The following is a 23,785-nucleotide window of genomic DNA, read 5'->3' on the forward strand; positions in this document are numbered from 1 at the left end:
TTAAAAAATAGAACTGCCATATGACCTAGCCATCTCACTTCTGGTTACATATCTAAAGGAAATGAAACCAGTGTCCAAGAGATATTTGCACTTCCATCTTCATTACAGCATGATTCACAATAGTCAAGATGTGGAAACAATTTAAATGTCCAACAGATGAATAGATAAATTATGACATATAAATACAATGTAGTATTATTCAGCCTTAACAAAAAAAAAAAGAAGAAGAAGAAGAAAATCCTGTCAGTAACAACATGGGTGGACCTGGAGTGCATTATGCTAAGTAAAGTAATCCAGGCACAGAAAGACAAGTACTGTGTAATCTCACTTACATGTAGAATCTTTAGAAGTTGAAGTTACAGAAGCAGAGAGTAGAATGATGGTTGCCACAGGCTGGGGAGAGGGCAAAACAGGGAGGTTATGGTTAATGGGTACAAAGTTTCACTTGTACAAGATAAGTAAGTTCTGGTGATCTACCATATAATATGATGCCCGTAGGCAAATTTGCTAGGAGAGTAGATCTTATGTTACGTGTTCTTACCATACACACAAAAAAAAGCAATAACAGCAACAATAATAATGGTAAAGCAGGCATGAGAAAACTTTAGCAAGTGATGGATATGTTTATGACCTTGATAATGGTAGTGGTTTCTTGGGTGTATACGTCTCCTCAAACTCATTGAGATGTATACATTAAATATGTGCAGCTTTTTATATGCCAACCATACCTCAATAAAGTTAAAAAGAAGCATCTAATGTAATCAAATAGATTTTCTGGTGGGATATAATTTCACAGAAATTCAAGTATTACCAAAAAAATAATGGTAGGGTTATGGGCAGGGGCATCAGTGGTTTGATTTCTACTATTCGGTGCTTTGGCATCTGTACAAGGTACAAAGGATTTGATTCATAATTTTATTTGACTCACAGTGTGTCTCTGTCGAGTTTGCAAGTGGAACTTCAGGCTCAATTACATGGAAACCAGATGACTGTTTAAATTTGAAGACAGAGAATAGAAAAGGATGGAATTCCAAAGTACTGTATCCAGAACACATAGAAGCTATGACTCACGAAGTCAAGGAGAGATGACTTTTTCTGGCATTTAAGATTATGAACACCTTTAGGTCTTGACCAGTCACTCTCATAAAGAATGAAAATTCATCCTCCCAGGTAGTTAGTGCATAAAAGAAAGCCTTTCCTCAAGAAAGAGCCAACATTGTCTTAATAGCATCCTATTATCTCAAACTCTAGAATGACTATGGAGAGGCAGATTATATTGTTTCTCTCAGAGAATATATAGATTAAAGTTTTATCCACTGAAAGCTTTTTTTCTCTTAAAACCATCATCTAAACTGAATTGAAATATAATTTTATGAGAGAAAGAGTTCACAATTTCTAACTGATGAATAAGGTTATGAATAGCAAAAGCCCAGAATTTTCATTTTAAAAAGGGATTGGCTAAAGAAGGTGATGCTATGGGAAGAATATTGATCAAGGAGATAGGAGACCTAAGTTTTAATCTTAATTGTGGTGTTAACCAGCTGTGTGAACTTGGATCAATCACTTTACACCTTTAAGTCCTAGTTGCTTTTACTCTAAACTGATAGAATTAGATTAGGTGATCTGGTCTCTAATGTATATGATTCTGAAAGGAAGGGGGATATCTTTCTTTGAAATTATATAGACTTTGTTATCTGATAAGAAAAAAGTCAGAAGAAAATAAAGTGAGTTATATGGATATCTAAATCTAACATCTATTAACTTGGAAGTGAGCATCCATAAAGCCCTTGCAGTTCTCTGTGCTTTGCAGCTCTTTACATTAGATGGAGGTGGAAGGATCAAAGAGAAGTGTACTTTTTGTTCACTGAAAGCTTTTGGCATATACATCAGCTTGAGTTGGTGTGACATTGCTGGCTACTGTGTCCTATTCTTCTGGTCTGGAAATTCATAGCTAACTTAGAGAATTTATAAAGCATTTGTGCTCTCCATTCTTTATCAATCACTGACAGACTCATTGTTTTATAATGTACTTCTCAGCAAGCTGTTTGCGACTCATCGCCTGCTTGCTTTATAGTCTATAAATATTTAATTCTTTAATAAGCTGCTTATATGTAATATAAAATGACTGATGCTATTCTCTCTCCTCTTTTAATAGTGCTACTATTTGCAAAACAATTCTTTTTTTTTTCTAAATAGCAATATGTTTCACAAATGTTTGACTTTCCTTTTTCTAAGTAGCAATTTATTCTGGGAGGTTGGTAGAATGACAGGCAGGAAAACAGCCCCTTACTTCTGGGAGTGCAATATAACTCTTCTCTCATCCTCACCCCTACTAAGCTGCAAATTGATGAGGTAAAGAAGATGGACTTTGAAATTGTGACAGAGAGCAATCGCCTGTCTCTCTATAGACTCAGTGTGCAAAACAGCCTTTAAATCTCTAGACTAAATGTTTACAATGAACAAATACGGTTCCCTCTTTGCTCGACATCCTTTGTCTAGGGGAATCATAAAAAATAGTCAGGGATAATATACCACCACCTTAGTGTGCCCTTCTTTTTAACTGTGTACTTTGTTTTTTAATGTTGGCTGATGTGCTTTCTGTGCCATGAAATAATTTTTCAATATTTAATAACTCATTTTTAAAGTTGGATAAGTGAGATGCTTATTGAGTGCTTGTTGTGTGCCCTGCACAGCTGTTAGTATGTTTTCAAGCAAGCTACTCTTATTTTTCTATGGTATTTCAATATAATTTATAAAACCCTACAAATTGTGAACTCCCCTGTGCTAAGGCAGGGAGGAAACATTGGAGAAACCAGAACAAATAACATTTCTTCAGTGCTACCATTAATCAGGTACATTTGATCTTGGAAAAATCGTGCAGAGAGTGGGGATAGAACATTTATTTCCAAGTTTTTAAATCTTGATTTGTATGCTACTTCCACGAGGTATTAGCTGTTACTTTAAGCTTTTCATTTACCCTTTCTTACCTGTAATATGGGCATAAAAATTATGCAGTTTATGTAAACACCTGACATATACAGACATACCTTGTTTTATTACCCTCCTCTGCACTTACAAATATTGTGTTGATTTGTTTTTAACAAATTGAAGGTTTGTGGCAACCCTGGGTGAGCAAGTCTGTGGTGCTCACTTTGTGTCACATTTTGTTAATTCTCTCAATATTTTAAACTTTTTCAGTCTATTATGGTATTCTGTGGTCAGTGATCTTTGATGTTACTATTGTAATTGTTTTGAGATGCTATGAACTATGCTCATGTAAGATGGCTAACTTAGATTATCAATGTTGTGTGTATTTTGACTGCTTGACCAACTGGGCATTCCCCCATCTCTGTTGCTCTCTTCAGGCCTCCCTATTCCATAAGACAATATGGATGTTAGACACAACAATATCGAACTTAAACCAATTTATAACCCAACAATGGCCTCTAAAAAGTGTTCAGATGAAGAGTCACACATCTCTCGCTGTAAATAAAAAACTAGAAATGATTAAGCTTAGTGAGGAAGGCATGTAAAAAGTGAAGACAGGTCAAAAGCTAGACCTCTTGCACTCAACACTTAGCCAAGTATGAGTGCAAAGGAAAAATTCTTGAAGAAAATTAAAAATGCTACTCCAGTGAAGTAGTGAAAGTAAAACAGGCTTATTGCTGATATGGAGACAGTTTTGGTGGTCTGAATAGATCAAATTAGCCACAACATTCCCTTAAACCAAAGCCTAATCCAGGACAAAGCCCTAACTCTTCAATTCTGTGAAGACCAAGAGAGGCAAGGAAGCTGCAGAAGAAAAGTTTACAGCTCGCAGCCGTTGGTTCATGAGGTTTAAGGAAAGTAGCCATCTACATAATATAAAATTGCAAGATGAAGCAGCAAGTGTTAATGGTAAAGCTGCAGCAAGTTACCCAGAATATCTAGCTAAGTTAATTGATGAAAGTGACTACACTAAACAACAGATTTTCAATATAGAGGAAATAGCCTTCTATTAGAAGAAGATGCCATCTGCGACTTTAATAGCTGGAAAGGAGAAGTTAATGCTTTGCTTCAGAGCTTCAAAGTACAGACTGATTCTCTTGTTAGGGGCAGCTGGTAATTTTAAGTTGAAGCCAATGCTCACTTACCATTCCAAAAATCCTGGGGCCCTTAAGAATTATGCTAAATCTACTCTGCCTGTGGTCTCTAAATGGAATAACAAAACCTGCATGACAGCTTATCTGCTTTCAGCATGGCTTACTGAATATTTTAAGCCAACTGTTGAGACCTACTGCTCAGAAAAAAAACTCCATTCCAAATATTCCTACTATTTGACAATGCACCTAAGTCATTCAACATCCAAGAATTCTGATGGAGATATACAAGGATATTAATGTTGTTTTCAGGCCTGCTAACAGAGCAAACATTTTGCAGCCTGTGGATTATGGAGTCATTTTGACTTTCAAGTCTTATTATTTAAGAAATACATTTTATAAGGTTATAGCTGCCATAGATAGCTGTTCTTCTGCTGGATCTTAGCAAAGTAAATTGAAAACCTGTGGGAAAGCAGTCACCATTCTAGATGCCATTAAGAACATTTGTGATTAATGGGAGAAAGTTAACATGTCAACATTAACAGGAATTTGGGAGAAGTTGATTCCAACCCTCTTGGATGACTTGAGGGGCTCAAGACTTCAATGGAAGAAGTAACTACAGACATAGTGGAAATAGCCAGAGGACCAGAATTAGAAGTGGAGCCTGAGGATGTAACTGAATTGTTGCAATCTCATGATAAAACTTGAATGGCTAAGGAGTTGCTTCCTATGAATAAACAGAGCGGTTTCTTAACATGGTATCTACTCCATCTTGAGATGAAGTCTGCTGTAAACACTCTTGACATTGACAACAAAGGTTTTAGAATATTATATAAACTTTGTTAACAAAGCAGCAACAGGGTTTGAGAGGATTGAGTCCAATTTTGAAAGACATCCTACTGTAGGGAAAATGCTGTCAAACAGCACACGTGCTACAAAGAAATCTTTCATGAAAAGAAGAATCAATTGACACAGCAGACTTCATTGTTGTCTCATTTTAAGAAACTGCCACAGTCCAGTCACAAGAATTGCTTGAACCCTGGGTGCGGAGGTTGCAGGGAGCCAAGATTGTGCCACTGCACTCCAGCCTGGAAGACAGATCTAGACTTTGTCAAAAAAAAAAAAAAGAAAGAAAGAGAGAGAGAGAGAGAGAAAGAAAGGAAAGAAAAAAGAAAAGGAACTGCCATAGCCACCCCAACCTTCAGCAACCACCACTCTGATCAGTCAGCAGCCATCAACATCAAGACAAGATCCTTCTCCAGCAAAAAGATTATGACTCACTGAAGCCTCAGATGATTGGTAGCAATTTTTAGTAATAAGGTCTTTTAAATTAAGGTATGCACATTTTTTAGACATGCTATTGTACACTTACTAGACTAGACAGTATAGTGTAAACATAACTTTTATATGCACTGGGAAACAAAAAAATTCATGCAACTCACTATATTGCAATATTAACTTTACTGTGGTGATATGGAACTAAACCTGCAATATCTCTGAGGTATGCCTGCAATAGGCCCTCAAATAATGTTAGTTTTCTGAGTAAATGTTACACTCTGAAAGAAGAACTTCAAGACAAATTAAAAAATCAGCAAATGTTAATGCAAAGATGATATTAATTTTATGTAAACAGGGCCTATAATTTCAGTTGTTTATATAATAATAGTGATGGCTACTTTAAGCAATAAACACTTTAAATGGAGGCTCCTTGTTTAACTGAGAGCACACATTTGTAAGGAGACTCATTAGGATCTTTTGCTTAGGAGCAGAGAGGTTTTTTGTGCCAAACTGCAGGTCAATCTTTTATCCTTGTTCTTTTAATCTCTGTGATCAATCTAAGTGAGCTAATGTGCTTATACAAATTAAACTATTCTAGCCTCATGTTCCCTGTACCCCTCTTCACTTTATATGATATTACTTCTTATTTTACAGATATGATTCTGTTTTCTTTCATTTAACATTCACATCACAAACAGGCTTCCATTTTACTCTTCCTAAAGCAAAATTGCCTGTGATGCTTTTAGTATAACTTTCTACCCTGTTTAAGTATCATAAATTTAAACCAGTTTAGGTGTAACCTCGATTTTTTCTAATGAGTTCCATCTCCTATGGTATACTGTCTCATCTGCTTCCAAAATAGACTTTCACCTTTCTTCCTCACCTGATCTATGATCTAAGATCAGTCATTGTCATATCTAATTATTTACTTTGTATAGTATGTTTTATTGAAAGATTATGAAGGTCAGTGGAAAAGAATAGATCATCTTAATAATAAAAGTAACATTTTCATTATCATCTTTATGTATTGAGTTCCCACTATATACCTGGTATCAGCAATTCTATGTGTTGCTTTAGGATATGTAAAAAGTTTTTCATTTAATCTGACTCTATGAGGTTCAAATTCTGAATTCAGAGATGAGGAAAATGAAGTACAGACAAGTTAAGTTGCTTGCTCAAATTCACACAGCTAGAAAGTAAGTAAAATTAGGATCCCATTATAGGTCCTGTTGATTCCAGAACCTACGCTTTGCCATACCTCCTTTTGAGAAGCTCAGCAAAATGTGTTTTGTTGTTGTTGTTGTTGTTGTTATAACATGATAGGCATGGTTTCTATCTCCATTTTAAGAGTGCCAGTATTCATTGAAAAAAGTTAGTATCAGTTCACTTTCTTGTGATGCCATTCTTTTAAAAGAAACAGTGTATGTAAAAGTACTTTGTACATTGTAAAGTCCTAGACAAATGTAAGGTATAATTATAATAATGGTAATGAATATGAAGCACTTTTATTATAACTGTGTTGATAGTTATGCATTTTATCCCAAAGGCAAGTATGTCTTATTCTGTGTGATTAAAAAAAAAAATTCCTGAAAATTTGTAAGTAATTCTACAAAAAAATGTAAAAACATAATACTATTTTTAATGCCCAAAGAGGCTTTTTAATTCTGGGTGAAGCCTGTAACAAGTAAAGAACCAATTTGTAATGTGACTAATTCTCTAATTATCTGTTTAAAATCTTAAATTTTTAAAGTTTTAAAGTTTTTAAAGGAGGACATTCTTAAATAATGTTGACTGACACCTATAATCTCTTAAAATACTATCAAAAAGACATCATGGGAAAGCTGCTAACTTATTTTTCAGGCCAGGAAACATCATAATTAGAGCTATATATTACAGAATTCCTAGGTCTGTATTATTCCAAAGCCTGAACTATCATCCCTTCACATTGAAATCCACTAAAATATGGACAAACGTATTTCATTAGAAAAATATTTAAATGACTATCTAGAAATCAATTAGTATTTCATATAGGCATTGAACACACATATTGCCCAATACTCAAATTTGGGAGATATTTTGAGAGTCCACATGTTATTTTTCTAGTCTCATTTACTTTCAGATAACATCTGATTCTCTCTATGAAATGCTATTCTTTATTTTTTTAAGACCAATGGAAACTTTTAAATATTCTTCTATAATTCTTATTTTATTTATTTATTTATTTATTTATTTATTTTGAGACGGAGTCTTGCTCTGTCGCCCAGACTGGAGTGCAGTGGCGCGATCTCTGCTCACTGCCACCTCTGCCTCCTGGGTTCAAGCGATTCTCCTGCCTCAGCATCCCAAGTAGCTGGGACTACAGGTGCGTGCCACCACGCCCAGCTAATTTTTTGTATTTTTAGTAGAGACGGGGTTTCACCATGTTAGCCACGATGGTCTCGATCTCCTCACCTCATGATCTGCCTGCCTCAGCCTCCCAAAGTGCTGGGATTACAAGTGTGAGCCACCGTGCCTGGCCTTTTGTTTTTGTTTTTGTTTTTGTCACAGAGTCTTGCTCTGTTGCTCAGACTGGAGTGCAGTGGCATGATCTTGGCTCACTGCAGCCTCCACCTCCTGGATTCAAGAGATTCTCCTGCCTCAGCTTCCTGAGTAGCTGAGATTACAGGCATGTGCCACCACACCCGGCTAATTTTTGTATTTTTAGCAGTGGCGGAGTTTTATCATGTTGGCCAGGCCTCGTCTTGAACTCCTGACCTCAGGTGATCCACCTACCTTGGCCTCCCAAAGTATTAGGATTGCAGGTATGAGTCACCGTACCCAGCCAGTAATTAATTCTTAATACAGGACATCCCTCACTTCATAAAACTAAATTCTTTATACTGAATTCTTTAAATTTAATCATTTATTTTAACCTTCTGGAAAATGCTGTTTCTACTTCATACAAATCTATAAAATACATGCATTATGTATATATCTATCTGCACATATATAGAAGCACACATAAGCATTGTAATAATTAGTTACAAGTTTTGTGTTAATCTCAAAGTTGGCCATTTAGTTGCATTCTCTTTCATGAGATTGCATTCTTGACTGTAGACACGGCATTCATAAATGACTATACATTGGCAGTTGGGAACAGAATTTGAGAGGAAACGTGATAGAAAGCACCTGGGTAAGCATAAAAATAGAGACCAGAAGTAATTGCTTCAAAAGGATATGCTATAATTTGCTTGGTCAAATAAGTAGTATATTTCTAGAAATCCTGATTCAGATCCTTTTAAAAAGTGTAGACTCAGGATATAATAATCATGTGGTATCAGCTATTCAAATGCATTCTCAAAATCCATTTTACTAAAAGTCGAATTTTGGACATATTTTTGCTTTGCCTTGCTAATAATCTGCATCCTCAATAGATGAAAGAAATGATAGGGAAACTATATGAACCTAATTTTGATCAACACCTAAGTACTTATAGGTTAAAAACAATTAGAACTCTTAAAGAAAGTAGTCATTCAATTTTAAGGCAAAATAGGCAGGACTGATGAATATTGGACATATTATATAGCTACATGTCCAATAAGTTCACCCCTAGCCACATGTGACTATTTAAGTTTAATAAATTAAAATTAAGTTAAAATTAAGTTAAAGATTTGGTCCATTGTACTAGCTATTGGTTACCCTATTAGAAATCACATTTCCATAGTTTCTGAAAGTTCTTTTGGACAGTGTTACCATGGACGTGATAAGGCACATTTTAAAAACATTCAGATAAAGGGTAAATATAACTTCATAGACATAATCTCTAAAAAAAAAAAAAAAAAAAAAAAAAGGAAGAAAGCTAAAAAATAAATGAAAATAACACAATAACACTAAAATTGCACCTAACACATATCACATTGTATAGTTATTGACTTACTGCTTATATCGCAACCAGTCTTTAAAGTAGCAGTGTGTTTGTCTGTAATTGATGAATAAATTAATTCCCCCCTTTTCAGGAAAAGGGAGAGGGGGAAATGTAAAGAAGACCAATGTGATTTTATATTAAATTTAGGTATAAATAATTATATTAAAATATAAGGAGGAGCATATAAGGCCAATAATTTGTGGGTTGCTTCTAGGGAAAAGTAAAAGAGACTTGCTGCAGGATTTTGATGTCAAGAGATTACTAAACGAGGCCTGGGCACAGTGGCTCACGCCTGTAATCCCAACAGCTTGGGAGGCCAAGGCAGGTGACTCACCTGAAGTCAGGAGTTTGAGACCAGCCTGGCCAACATGGTGAAACCCCATCTCTACTAAAAATACAAAAATTAGCCAGGCGTGGCAATGTGTGCCTGTAATCCCAGATACTTGGGAGGCCGAGGCACAAGAATCACTTGAACCCTGGAGGTGGAGGTTGCAGTGAGCCAAGATTGCACCACTGCACTCCAGCCTGGGTGATAAAGTAAGACTCTGTCTCAAAAAATAAAGAGAGAGATTACTAAAAGTGAGAGAAGGAAAGGGAGAGAAAGAGAATTGTTCTTCAGATTCTTTTTCTCTGTCAAGAAGAATAGCCTTTAGGGTAGGAAAGGACAAAACTAGCATTGATTAGTGAGGATTGCAGCACAGGATCAGTCACAGAGATTGAAAGAGAACAACTAATTATTGGAATTCAAGTCTCCTATCCCAGACTTATTATTTTCACAGGTACTATGATAATTTGCCATTGATCGTGAAGAATTACATCTGCAGTTGAGCTTAAGGAATTGCGGACTTAAAAAAAAAGAATACAGTTTGGGAGAGACGCCAAAAGTCTGAATGAGAGGAGAAATTATTCTCAATTTCATTACTAGGAATAAATACAGGTTCACAAAGAACAAATGTCATCACTTCCTTTTTTGATGGTATTATTTCAGAGAGATTTTATAGTAAGCATATAGCTCAGAGTTTCAGTTTGTCTTTTCCAGAATAAGATCCTAAGCAGAAGTCTACTGAAAGCCTAGTAGAGCTTTCAGTAATCTCATAGTGCTGGGAAGACAAAAATCAAGTGTCAGGGTCTGTCACGGAAATGGGACCTAAGAGATGAGATGAACCAGATGCAATGTGAGTCTTAAAAAGACTAACATAGCTTCAAGCCAGTTTACTGTTTTATTGGATTGGAGGTAATCTGCCCTTGTTCTATCCTGCTACCTCCCAGGTGATATGGTAATTTTTCTTCAAAAGAAGATATCTTACAGAACCTCTAAGATTTTTCACACACAATATGTGGCATCCATTCAATATTTTCTAGGAATAGCAAAACACAGGACCAAAGGGGGGGAAAAAGCAGACAGCAGAAATAGATCCACAGTGAAGTGAATCAGATATACTTATCAGATATGGCTCTTAACTAGCTCTAAAATGATAATATATTGGAGAACAAAAGAACTGCAGCTTACAAAAGAAGAATTAAATGTATATTCAGGAACTGAAAATACAGCAACTTAAATTAAGGCATTTATAAATAGGCTTAATAGCAGATTGGAAATAAAGAGAGAATTGTTGAGTGTGATAAATCAGTTAAAAAATGCTAAAACCAAAGCATAAAGGGATAAAAGGCTGGAAAATAAACAGCATAAATCCCATAGGAGATACACTGAAAATATTTAATATATGTGTAATTGGAATCCTACAAGGTAAAAAAAAGATTGCAGTAGGTAATTTTCAAACTGCTAAGGACTAACAGTTTCCAAAAAGGGGAAAGACATTAAGCCATAGGTATCCCAGGCAGGATAAATACCAAGAAAATCACGCCTAGGCACATTAGTAAAACTTCTGAAGTTGAAAGAGAAAATCTTAAGTGAAGACAAAAAAAGAAGACATGCTACTTGAAGGAAGCAGCAATAAGACTGACAGCTGACTTCTCAATGAAATGATGGAGCTCAAAAGACAATGGAATGACATCTTTTAAAAGCAGAAAGAAAATAACTGCCAATCTAGAATTCTGTGCTGTGAAAATATCCTTGAAAATTGAAGATGAAAATAACTATAGGAAAACAAAAACTGAGAGAACTTATCAGCAGCATACCCAACCTAAAAGAAACACCAAAGGGAGAATTTAGGTAGAAGAAACGTGACCTCAGAAAGAAATGTCAAAATGGAAGAATAAACACAGAGCAGTGCACAAGGTGTATATGTGAGCGAGTCTGAATGAATCTTGACTGCAAAATAGAAAAATGAAAATATCTTGTGAGACTTAAAACACATGAATGATCAAATGCATGTCAATAATAACAAAAGGTGGGAGGAAGTAAACAAAATAATACCAATTTCAGTTCTAGCATTGTGTGGGAAGTGACAAAAGTACTAATTTATAATAGACTATAGTGAGTCAGAGATGTATGTCGCAATATTTGGGGTACCACTTAATAGTAAAATAATGTATTACTATCAAACTAAAAGAAAAAATGTAATAAGAGAAGGACTTGGTTAATTATAAGTGTTGCAAAAAAGAATTTAAAGAAAAATCAGGTAGAACAAATAGGAAACAGTAAGATGATATGTTTATAATTCAAAATATATCAGTAATTATGTTAAATATAAATTGACTCAATTTCGCAGTTAAAAGACAAGTTGTTAGACTGGATAAAAGACAGAATCCAATAGCCTATAGGCAAAAGAGGAAATTATGGTATAAATTAGAAAGTACTTTTAACCAAATGATAATCAAAACATGACATGTGAAAACCTGGGGGTTGTATCTAAAGCTGTTCCTAGAGGAAAATATATAACCTTTAAATGTATGTTTAAAAGGAAAAAAAGGCTGGAAAATCATGATATAAATATCTCATCAAGAAACTAGAAACAAAATGTAAAATGAAGCCCAAAGAAAGTAGAAGGCAAAAAATAATAAGAAAAATTAACTGAATGGAAATCAAATGTTTAACTGAAAAAATCAACAACAGCAGAACAACAATGGATTCTTCTCAAATGCACATGGAATTTCAAAAAGATAGACTATATGTTGGGGCATACAAGTCTTGAGTTGAAATTGCATAGAATATTTTCCCTGAAACAGTGGTATCAAGTTGGAAATTTATAGTAATAAGATACCTAGAAAAAAAAACAAATATTTAGAAATTAAACAATATACTTAACACCTGTAAAAAAAATGACAAGGGAATTTTTTTTTTAATCTCAACTAAATGAGAATGAATACACATCCTATGAAAATGTGTGTGATGAAGCTAAAGCAATTGTTAGAGGAAAATGTATCACTTTACACATCTGTAATAGGAAGTAAAGTGTAAAATTATCTAAGATTCTGCCTTATGAATCTAGAAAAAGAGAAGCAAATTAAACCTAAAGTAAATAGAAGAAAGGACATTATATAATGAGTTGAAATTAAAAAATTAACAATCAGATTGATTCTCTGAAAAGATTAATAAAATTGATTTTAAAAAGATTAAGGAAAAAAACAAATCACCAATATCACAAATGAAATAAGGACATCACCAAAATTCTGACAGATAAGAAAAAGGATAGTAGGATATTATTAACAACTGTATTCCAATCAATTTGATAACTAAGATGAAAATAGACAAATTCTTTGAAAACCCCAGCTTACCAAAATTGACATAAGAAATTAGAAATCTGAATAGTCTAAGATCATTTTTCTAAAATTGAATTTGTAGGCCAGGCACAGTGCCTCACGCCTGTAATATCATCACTTTGGGAGGCTGACACAAGAGAATCGTTTGAGGCAAGGACTTCAAGACCAGCCTGGGCAACAAAGTGAGATCCTGTCTGTACAAAATATAAAAATAAAAACAAATTAGTCAGGTGTGGTGGCATACACTTGTAGTCCCAACTATTCAGGAGGCTGAGGTGGGAGGATCACTTGAGCCCAGGAAGTTGATACTGCAGTGAGCTGTGATCATGCCACTGCACTCTAGCCTGGGTGACAGAGTAAGACTCTGTCTCAAAAAAAAAAAAAAAAATTGAATTTTTTATATAAAAATTGTCCACAAAGAAATCCCCAAGCCTCATAGCTTTACTGGTTAATTCAATTTAGCATTTAAGGACAAAATAATAATCTTATACAAACTTTTTCAGAATATAGAGGAGGGAGACACTCTCCAACTCATTCTATGCTATTAGCAAGACCCTGATAACAATAGCAAAGTTACTACGCCCCCCAAAAAATTATAGACTAATGTCTGTCATGCACATGGATTCAAAAATTCTTAAAATGTTAGCAGGTCAATTATTGTAATATATAAAAAGATTAGTATATCATGATCACTGGGGGATTGTCCCAGGATTGCCAGGTTGATTTAGCATATGAAAACCAGTCATTGTAATTCACTATACTCACAGCTTTAAGCTGTTACGTGTTTCAGTAGAGGCTGAAAATGATTTGACAAAATTTAATAACCATTCATGATTTTTTAAAAAAATTGTTAGCAGCTAAGGATGGAAGGAAACCTCTTTCACATGATAAAGAACGTAATTCTTAGTAATGAAAGGCTGAATTCTTCTTCCCCTATGACCATGAACAAGACAGTGACATCCCCTAAGATTGGAAACAAGGTAAGGATGTTTATAGTCACCTATCACTACTTCTATTCAACATCGTACTAGATATCCTCACCAATGAGATAAGGACAAAGGAATAATTGGCATGATTACTGGAAATGAAGCTGTCTAGTCACAAATGAACTTACTGTGTTGACAGAAAATTGTAAGGAATCTTCATAAAAAGTATCATTTGTGTAAGATGTAGGAGAGAAATTATATTAATATCTTCTTAATATATTAATAGCTGATAGAATAAACAAGAAAACAGTAACAGTGATTACTTATTCAGGGGTTGGGTGAGGAACTCATGGGTAGAAGAGGGGAAAGACAGAGACTTTTTCCTTTCTACATTTTTTAAATTATTGATACTTCATTGTAATGTATTATTCAAAAATATAACTTATTTTTGTAAAAAAAATACTGAAAGTTGGCATTGCTTCATAATTGTAGTTAAATAATGAGCACCTTTCACTTCCCAAAACCCTCCATACCAATCACAATAGAACTCTCTTATCAGACTATTGATGTCATGCAACACAAAAATTTCAGAATTATACATACATTTTTAATGGAACCCTTTCATGGGTCTATTATGCATTGACATAAGCTGTAGTTTGACTTCTGATTACAGATCATTCACAGTCTATTCACCATGGATATCTGTTTAACACTTTTCCACTCAGCCTTTTACCTGCATTGCTATTTAATAGTAAAAGTAAAGATTGAATTTTATTTTCTTTTCCTTGTTTTTCTCAAATGGTAACCAACACACTGAAGTAATAATAGTAATGATAGCGGTAATAAAATCTAACACTTATTTAGAGCTTGTTATGTGCAGATACTGTGCCTAATTCTTTACATGTATTCTTTCAAAATTCTATATCCGTAATTCTGACAACAGAGATGGAAAGTATAAGAGGTTAAATATAAATAATTCAGATTAAATAGCCATTCTCCAAATAATCATCAATTCACTGTACTCTGTAGTTTTGTACACTGTACCAACAGTTGAGAATCGTGTAACAGTTGAAAATTATTGGAAGGGGAGTCTTAAAAGAAACTTATAAATGGAAGTTTTAGAGATTATAGGTGAAGAGCAACAGTATTTAGAACATGCTTATAATCAGACCAGTTCCAGGTCAACATTATGCTATCATAATAGAAATTTATGCAGATATACATATCAGATCAAAAATGTCTTCATGTAATTTAAACAGAAGTATAAAATTCTTTTAGCTGAATTATGAAAGTAATTTGAACTCTTTGTCCACCTGACCAAGGGAGGTAACAAAATCTTTTTTTCCAACTACTGCTTCTTTGACTTCTCTGTTAGTCCTTGGAGACCATGAGTAATAGTCCAAATATTTTATCAGTTTTGAATCCACCCAATAGGCTCATTCACTCTTTGTCCCTCTCTATTCATTGTAAACATGCATTAAGCCACACTGGTAATTTTAACATTCTGAAAATACTAGACAACTGCAGTTATCATTATCATGAGAATTAACCAACATAAATATTATCAGGACTCCTTAAGCAGCCAATTTCATCTGCTCTTTAGCAATGTATACTATGATAGCACCAAGAATTCCATCTTTCACAAATACCTGGATCAGTAGGCACTCTACTGCATCCCCAAATTAGAAGTAGCTGTGCTTTTGGCTTCTGAACTGTAGACAGCTCTGGGGGACAGGCACCAAGTTGCCGCTGCTTTCCTCAGCCTCAGACCTAGAAAGGCCTGTCTCAGTGCTCATTTTGGTATACCCTGATAGCTCCCTACATCAGGAGCCCACATGGGAGACTAACGAAGCAAAGATGGTTTCTGAAAACCTCCTGTACTAAAAATGCCATGCAGTGGCTCTGAATGTACTCCTCTTCGTGTATTCTCTCTTCTCCCCTCCCTTCCATATCCGTGCCCTTGTTTAGTTCCAATTTCCATTAGAAATGCTATTTGGGCAGCAAATTTCACAAGATTGGATCCATCTCAATGCTGCTATGCAAAGAAAACACATCTGTCTGACTCTTCATTTAAAATAAGGGAAAAAAATTGAAATAACAAAATGCTGTAGTCGCTCTGAGCTGTTTCCTAATGAACCTGTTTGTCCCAAGAGCTGTAGTGAGGAGCTTCTCCTCGGTGAGAATTCTTTATGCATATTAATATTATTCATGTTTTCCATGCGACTCTGTCTGACTTGCCCTCACCCCATCCTTTGAATTCATTTAAATAAAAATAATTTATGGGGACATTCCTTCAGTCAGGATTTTCTCTCCCCCTTTCTTAAAGACATCCATAATATTTCGTTGATGCTTTGTGTCCAAACCAAATCGTTATGCTTTTGCATATCATTAGGGCTTTATAAAGAACAACAGCGACATCTGCATGTGCCGCAGTGCCAAGGAGATAGGAAAAATACCGAAAACAAAACTCTGTATTGGCTTGGAGGCTGGCTGACTCTCTGTCTCCCTAGCAGCCCCTGCCACCACCATGGACAGGAGTAATTGTACAGTGTAATCACATCATGCCTCATCTGCATATTCATAACAGAGACAAAGCTTTGGAGGATAAGGGGGGAGCAGGGGTAATTTAAATATAAAACAGCGTCTCATTTCCAAATCAAGTTGTGCCAGTTAGACTGTGCACCAGGCTTCAATATTAAGCCAACATTGTTTTACAGTTTGGAAACTGGAGTGAAGAAGAAGATGGAGAAGAGACTCAAAAAAGAAGGGGTGATACTACATTTTCATTCTTAACTGAGGAAAAACAAAACAAGACAACAACAACAGCGACAGAATAAAAATAAAGTAATATTTGAAGAGTCACCAACAGTGGCTAACCAGCTGCGGTTTTACCAGGAATGAAATAGCCCATTGAGGAAGCTTTAAAAGCCCCCAATTAATATGTTGTGCATGTATAAGATCTACAAAGAACTCACTGTATTCTTTCTCTCCCCCACCAACTCCCCCCCAATACTCACATATTCCCTAACCACCACCTTTCTTTCCTGTCGGGTTCAGGGGAAAAAGATCAGAGCTACAAAATGATTGACTAATTGCTTCAAAAGTAACAACATCCCTCTTCAAAAAGAAAGGACAAAAACAAACACATACAAAAAGGTGACTGTTCATTAATGAAGGGATAAATTACCGATGGCTTCTTCATTCTCTTTAGTTCATTACCCCCCAAAAGAAACAAATATAATCCACGTGTTAATATTTCTTGTCTTCGTTTTCTTTGTTTCTAATATGATGCTCTTTATTATATATTTCTAAGTGTTGGTATTTGTAGAAGCCTCTGCCACTGCATTCCCCAAAGAGCTACTAGTTTCAACCCACTGGAGTTTATATTCCTTTAATTGTCTAGTGCAGGAACATTTCTGCTGTTTTTTAAAATACACTGCTCTGCAGGAATTAGAAGAATCCAAGGTTGTATCCAACTTCAAAGGTTTCCAAGTCATAATGATTTTAGCAAAAGTAGAAGACAGATCATGGAACAAGTCCCTGTTTGAAGATAAGCATCATAGGGACCTTTTTTTCTTCCCTCTCTCCCCAACTTTGTACTTCTCCTGGCTCTGAATGCCCCTCGCTAACACAGTTTAATGATATGCAAATGAAATATGCATAAAACCATTCTACTGTATGATGATTAAACACTGGAGACATTAACAGCGGAGGCTTCACTCTTTGTAATAATCCTTCCCGACCATCCACTTTGATTGCGGAGTTATGGAAACCCATAGCAGTTGGCAGAGAGAGCGAAAGAGAGAATGAAGGAAAGACGCAGGGACACATCACCCATCTCGGTGCTTCTCCCACTCCAGGAGAGGTCCCCCCCTTTGTACTGCATTCCTATTGCTGTCTTTTGTAATCCATCCATGCAGTCGCACCAGAGCGATTAACGGAAAAAACCTCTTTTCTCTTAATGTTTCAAAGCTCATTAGCCAAACGATTATTCCTCATTAACAGCGAAAGCTCATTCATTAAAAGGAAGAATATGCCCAAAAGATGCCAGCGCAGCTAATCCTGAGTCCCGTAACTGGGCTGTTAAATCCCATACTACTTGTATATTCCATGCAAAAGGGACACGCGCCAATCCACATTTTTTTTAAGAAAGAAAAAACAGTTTGTGTGTTTTGTAAAATCCACAAGAGCAGCAATTAATATTCCCATTGAATGACTTTATTTTTTTGTCTCTCCCTTTTGTTTCCAGCGCCTGCCCCTGGCTCAGCGCCCGGTGCCAACAGAACACCTTTCAGGATCCACAGCAACGCAGACAACGTAAGTACCAGCCGCTCCCTGAAACCCTTTTGCAGATTTTTTAAAAACAACCACCTAAAACATAGAGAGACAAGCCTCTTTCCCCTTCTTCTCCCCTGCATTATGCCACCAGTGTTTCCTCAGTAGCCCCTTCCAAATCCCTCTGCCTTCAAGTTTGTGCATGTCTGTGTGGCATCCCTCCTCCTCCTTCACTCCCATAGTGGATCTTGTAAAAGGGCTTCAGATCGGCCCCATTCATCTCCCTGGTGATAGCAGTGAATGTAGATAAATCTCTGGCTGCCTGCTTGCTGCTGGAGTATGATTTTTATTTTGTCTTCTGTGTATACCTGGGTCAAAAAGTGGGATGTATGCGTACACATACATGCACATACACATATTTCCTTCTCTCTCCTCTGTCTCCCTCCTTTTTCTCACACATGCATACATCCTACATATGTGTATATGCATAAACATATACACCTATATATACATACCCATACCTACAGCACAAAATATATACATATCTAAACGTTTCTCTCAAAATATGCGTATTTATATACACATACAACCTTACACATGTGTTTATATGCAATCGATAGGTGCCTATCTCTTAATTTATACCCGTCTATATCTCCATTTAAATATTCCCTCTCTTCTCCCAGCAGAGGCTGTGTGCAATTGCAATCCAGGATTATACAAGCAGTATTCTTTCCTTATGATTTCTAGTTGTAGACCTTTATGCTCCCTTCTCTGCCTTCTTCGCAGCTGTAGAATTGGCGTCTTTCCCTGAGGTTTTCCAAGTGGCAAGTGGCACAGGCTGTGGCATGTATTCATGCCGCTTCCTATGGCATTTCTCTTCCGATGTCTGCTTTTTCTTTGTTTGTTGTTGACTAGGCTGAATGGTGGGGTTTTTTTTAAGTTAATTATAAACGAAGTTGAAATAGCAAACAAGCCAACAGCTTGCCCCCCACCAAAAAAAAAAAAAAAATTAGCCCCACACAAGCGCCTTCTGCTGCAACAGATGCCCAGATCACCTCTGGCACGGGCAAATGGGCAAACGATTTTGGTTTTCAGTTTTTTCTGTTTGTTGCTGTATTTGTTGTTTGTTTTCCTTGTTTCTTTTGATTTTTCGAGGAGTCCAGAATCCCGGCCTCTGCCTGAAACGGAACAGTGTCATGGCGGAGACGACGGCCTTTGTCTTGCTGGGTGTGAAAACATCCGCTGTGCTGGCTCCACTGCGGCAGAATCAAGTTTAAAGGAAAAAAAGTGATTAAAGTCAGCTTTGTGCCTCTGTGGTGTGGAAGACCCCCAAACCCCAAGTAGCCGAGTCCCAGGGTCCGAGGAAGGGCTCATAGTTGGAGCAGCCTAGGCTGTAATCCTGGCACTTGCGCCTTCGGTTGCTGCTTGCTGTTCGCTCCTGGGGGTCTGGATAATCTCCCTTGGCTTTACCGCACTGTCTGGCCCGCATACAGGGCCCCGTAACATATACCCGCTGCTGCTATCACACGAAACTGTGGCGTTGCCCCTGAATGGATGGCACCGTGCCAACTCTTCTGCCATCCGCCCTTGCAGCTTTTTTCTTTTCTCCCTCCCTCCCCTTCTTCTTCTCCTCCTCCCGTCGACTTGACGTTAATTAACACACGGGTTAATTGATTTTAAAAGCCGAAGAATTACAGTTAACTTTTCCCACAGGGTACAGACGCCAGCCGCTTGGCACACTCTGCTTTTCGCACTGGTGCAGGGGAGCAGGGAAAGCCCGCAGCAAAGCTAGCAACTGCTGAGGGAGCGTTGCCTGCTTATTGGAGTAGAGCCGATAGAAGTCGACGTGGCATTGCCTCATCCTTTACAATATATATAGCCATTATATTTTTGTTAAATAATCAAAACACCACCCTGTTTTTCTTCTTCTCCGTTCTCTTTCAAAATAGGAAAACCATTCAGAAGTTCACCTAGAAAGGGATAAAATCCTTCCACCAAACCTCTCTCTCATCCATAATATGGTTTTATTTCCAATGACAAATAGCTGGTGCCTTAAATTTTTTTATTTTTTTATTTTTTTAGTTACAAAAAGAAAGGCTTACCTCTTCCCTAAAAATTACAGACATAGAAGTTTTGTTTTTTGTTTTTGTTTTTGTTTTTTTTTAAGAAAAAGTTCCATAAAGTTTTTCTGTCTCAATGTTTTGTTTTGTTTTGATGTCTGTTGGCTCAAAAGGGTTATTTATGGTGAAGGATTTCAATGAGAAAGTGGGGTCATTGTAATTAAGAACAAAATTCATATGAAAGCTCTTTGTTTATATGTCTGTATCTCTTTGCTTTTTGTCCCTTTCCCCCCAATCCTCTGTAGGAAATGAAAGCAACTGATACTGTAGTTGGGAAGAAGATAGGCAAGACTGGGGACTTGATGCTTTCACCTTTTCATGCTTTCATTTTATTTCATTTTGTTTTTTTAAAGCATGCAGCAAGTGAAGCGACAAGAGGAATCCATTATGCAAATCATGTCACTTTGCATAATGTCTCATGACTGGAATATGCAAATGAACTGTATAATTTATGAGTGCCAGTGTCTGTCTAAAAGTGTTTCACATAATTTACAAAGTGAGCCTGAGAGGCATGAGGAAGGCAGCTCTTCCGATTCCATTGCCAGGAAAGCTCTGTATATTTTTCTGTAAGTGATCCCTTATAATATCATCAAGTGCTATTTAACATAAATGAAGGTTTCAAATGTACATGAAAGGCAAAGGTTTTCCTCTCACTTCCTTCACCCATTGATTTTTTTTTGTCTAACATTTGCAAGAAACTTGGACTCAAAAGCCTTAAATTTTGGATTTAATTTGGAAAAGAAAAGTTATTTGAGCCAAACTTGCTCTTTGTATATGGGTTTTCTTTTCTTAAGCAAGGAATGTCTTAGAGAAGCAGACACTATCTATTAACATTTGCCTGAACCTATAGAAAGCAGAAGAATGGGATTTCTCAATTTCGTTGGTTTTATGTGTGCCCTGTAACATTTTATAAATAATAGTCTCCCAGATGTATTAAATATTGTTATGGAAGACTCATACAATCAATATTCTTCTGAAAGTATAATTCTACTTTCAGAATAGTCTTCACAGGAGAAATTATATCCAGTAAAAATCAGATTTCAGTTAAGTGAGTTTAGTTGGCCACTCTATGTCTCATTGTGCTGACTTTTTTGAGTAGGGGATTGTGAACCTTTTGAGAAGTCATAACATCTTTGATAATATGGTCTAATCTGTCCTTATAGTTTTTATTATAATCATAAATTCTGTGAAAGAGAGGTGCAGACCATCATGAAAGTGCAAACCACTGATCCTTAACAAAGAGGACATAATCCTTGGAGGGAATGTCAAAAAGACTTTCTAAAGCAAGTGAATTCAAGGTCAAGTCTGAAAGTTGAAGAGAACTTAACAAAAAGAGGGAGTATTTTTCAGATAGAGATTATATTCAGTAAGTCCTGATGCAGAAAAAGAACATGGCTACTTGGAAGAACTAAAATAAGTCCAGTGTGACTACAGTATAGAGAATTGGTTATTGGCTCAATTGGGAACAGATTAAGAGGTAAGCATGTGAAGAGTAACTTGTTCATTATCTGCTTTTATTTGATGGTGCCTAATCTCTTACGTTATTATTATGTGTACCAGTACTTCATTAAGTTCATATGGAGAACTACTTCAGATTTCTGAATCCAACCTTATGTGACATTCCTTCTTTTTGCAAAGTTTTATTTTCAAATAATAGCCATTTAAGAAAACAGGAAAAATGACCCATCTGATGAGAGCAGAATATAAATTATTTTTAAGTGCACGCAAAACATGTGCTAAAATAGGCCACATTGTGTTCCCTTTTAAAAAATCAGTGAATTTAGAAGTATTCAAGTCAAAGACAAAATATCATCTCTTGACCACAAACAAATTGAACTAGAAATTAACAACAGAATAATATATAGAAAAATCCCAATTTTTTTGGAAATTAAACACATTTCTAAATGGCATGGGTCAAAGAGGCAGTCACAGGGAAATTTTTAAAATGTTTTTAATTAAATGAAAATAAAATTTCTGAGACGCAGCTAAAGACGTGCATTGAGGAAAATATGTTTTAGTGTCTTGTTTTAGAAACCTAGAAAGTTTTGAATCAATAATATGTGTCTTAAGAAAACAAATTAAACTCAAAGCAAGAAGAAGGAAAGAAATAATAAGAACATAAACCAGTAAAGTTGAAAATAGAAAAACACTAAAGTCAGAGTCCTCGAAAGCTGGTTCTTTGCAAAGATTATGAAAATCAATAAGCATCTAGCCCAACTAAATGAGAAAAAACTAAGAAGACATAAATGACCAAGACTAAGAATGAAAGAGTGGGTATCAATCACTAAGGCTGACATATATTAAGTGGATAATAAAAGTAAATAGCAACTTCATTAATACATTTGATAACCTAGATGAAATAGACAAATTCCTCAAAAGACACAAACTACCAAAACTCATTCAAGTAAACTAAACCTGAATAGTTTTATATCTTTAAATAAATAAATTGAGTTTGCAGTTTAAAAACTTTCCTGTAAAGAAAATACCATGGCCAATGGCTTCCCTGACAAATTCTACCAACCTTTAAGGAAGAAATCATACCAATTCTAAACAATCTCAGGAAACAGAAAAGGGAAGAACATTCCCCCAACTCATTTGATGAGGTCAGCATTACCCGATGCCAAAAAACAAAGACAGTGTAAGAATAGAAAACTACAAACCAATAACTCATAAACATAGACACAAAAAGCACAAAATATTAGCAAATTGAATCACATTTGCTAATATGCCCAAAGAATGAGAAATAACAACCAAGCCAAGTTTATTCCAAGAATGCAAGGTTGGTTCAATATACTAAAATCAATGAGATTCATCGTATCACCAGGTTGTTATTTTAATAATCATTTCAATGGATGCAGGGCAAAAATGATAGAAATTAATATCCATTCCTGATAAAATATCTTTGCTAACAAGGAATAAGTGATAACTTCCTTTGCGTAATTAAAGGTATCTATACAAGAGAATAACAGGTTAGAAAGGAATAGATAAAATTATCTTTATTTTCAGATGATATCATTGTCTGCATCAAAATTCCAAATTTATGAAAAAGTTTCTAGAACTAATAGGTGTGTTTTGCAATGTCATGGGATACAAAATCAAAATTCAAAAATGCACTCGTAATAAATAGTTAGAAATTTTTAAAACAAGTACCATCATAATAATATTAAAAAGCATGAAGTTTTAGGGATAAGCCTAAGAAAATATGTTCAAGGTTTACATAGTGAAAACTATAATACACTGAACAAACAAATTAGAAATACCATGCTCATGGATTGGAAGACTCAATATTATTAATGTAATTTCTCTTTAAATTGATATATATTGAAATTTAATTCAATCTTCATCAAAAACCCAATAATTTTTTTCTAGAAATTGACAAGCTGATCTAAAATGTATAAAGAAAAGCAATAGAAAGCTAAGACAATTTTGTAAAAAGAACATTAGAGGACTCACATTAGCTTTGTAATATTGCATAAAGCCACAGTAATCAAACAGTGTGATAATTACATAAGGATAGAGGTAAAGATCCATGGAAAAGAG

General features: G+C 35.6%; 1 long non-coding RNA gene across 1 annotated transcript in view; it reads right to left on the reverse strand.

Moving 5' to 3' along the window:
• LOC105491334 (uncharacterized) overlaps positions 1-18,102 on the reverse strand; it is a 371,652-nt gene extending 353,550 nt beyond the window's left edge. The window contains exon 1 of the long non-coding RNA XR_011616557.1: positions 333-18,102. This is a non-coding gene — a long non-coding RNA (uncharacterized lncRNA). The remainder of the gene's footprint in view (positions 1-332) is intronic.
• Between the last annotated feature and the right edge of the window lie 5,683 nt (positions 18,103-23,785).

The sequence above is a fragment of the Macaca nemestrina genome, chromosome 18 (genome assembly GCF_043159975.1).
Source record: "Macaca nemestrina isolate mMacNem1 chromosome 18, mMacNem.hap1, whole genome shotgun sequence".
In the NCBI taxonomy this organism is placed as follows: Eukaryota; Metazoa; Chordata; class Mammalia; order Primates; family Cercopithecidae; genus Macaca; species Macaca nemestrina.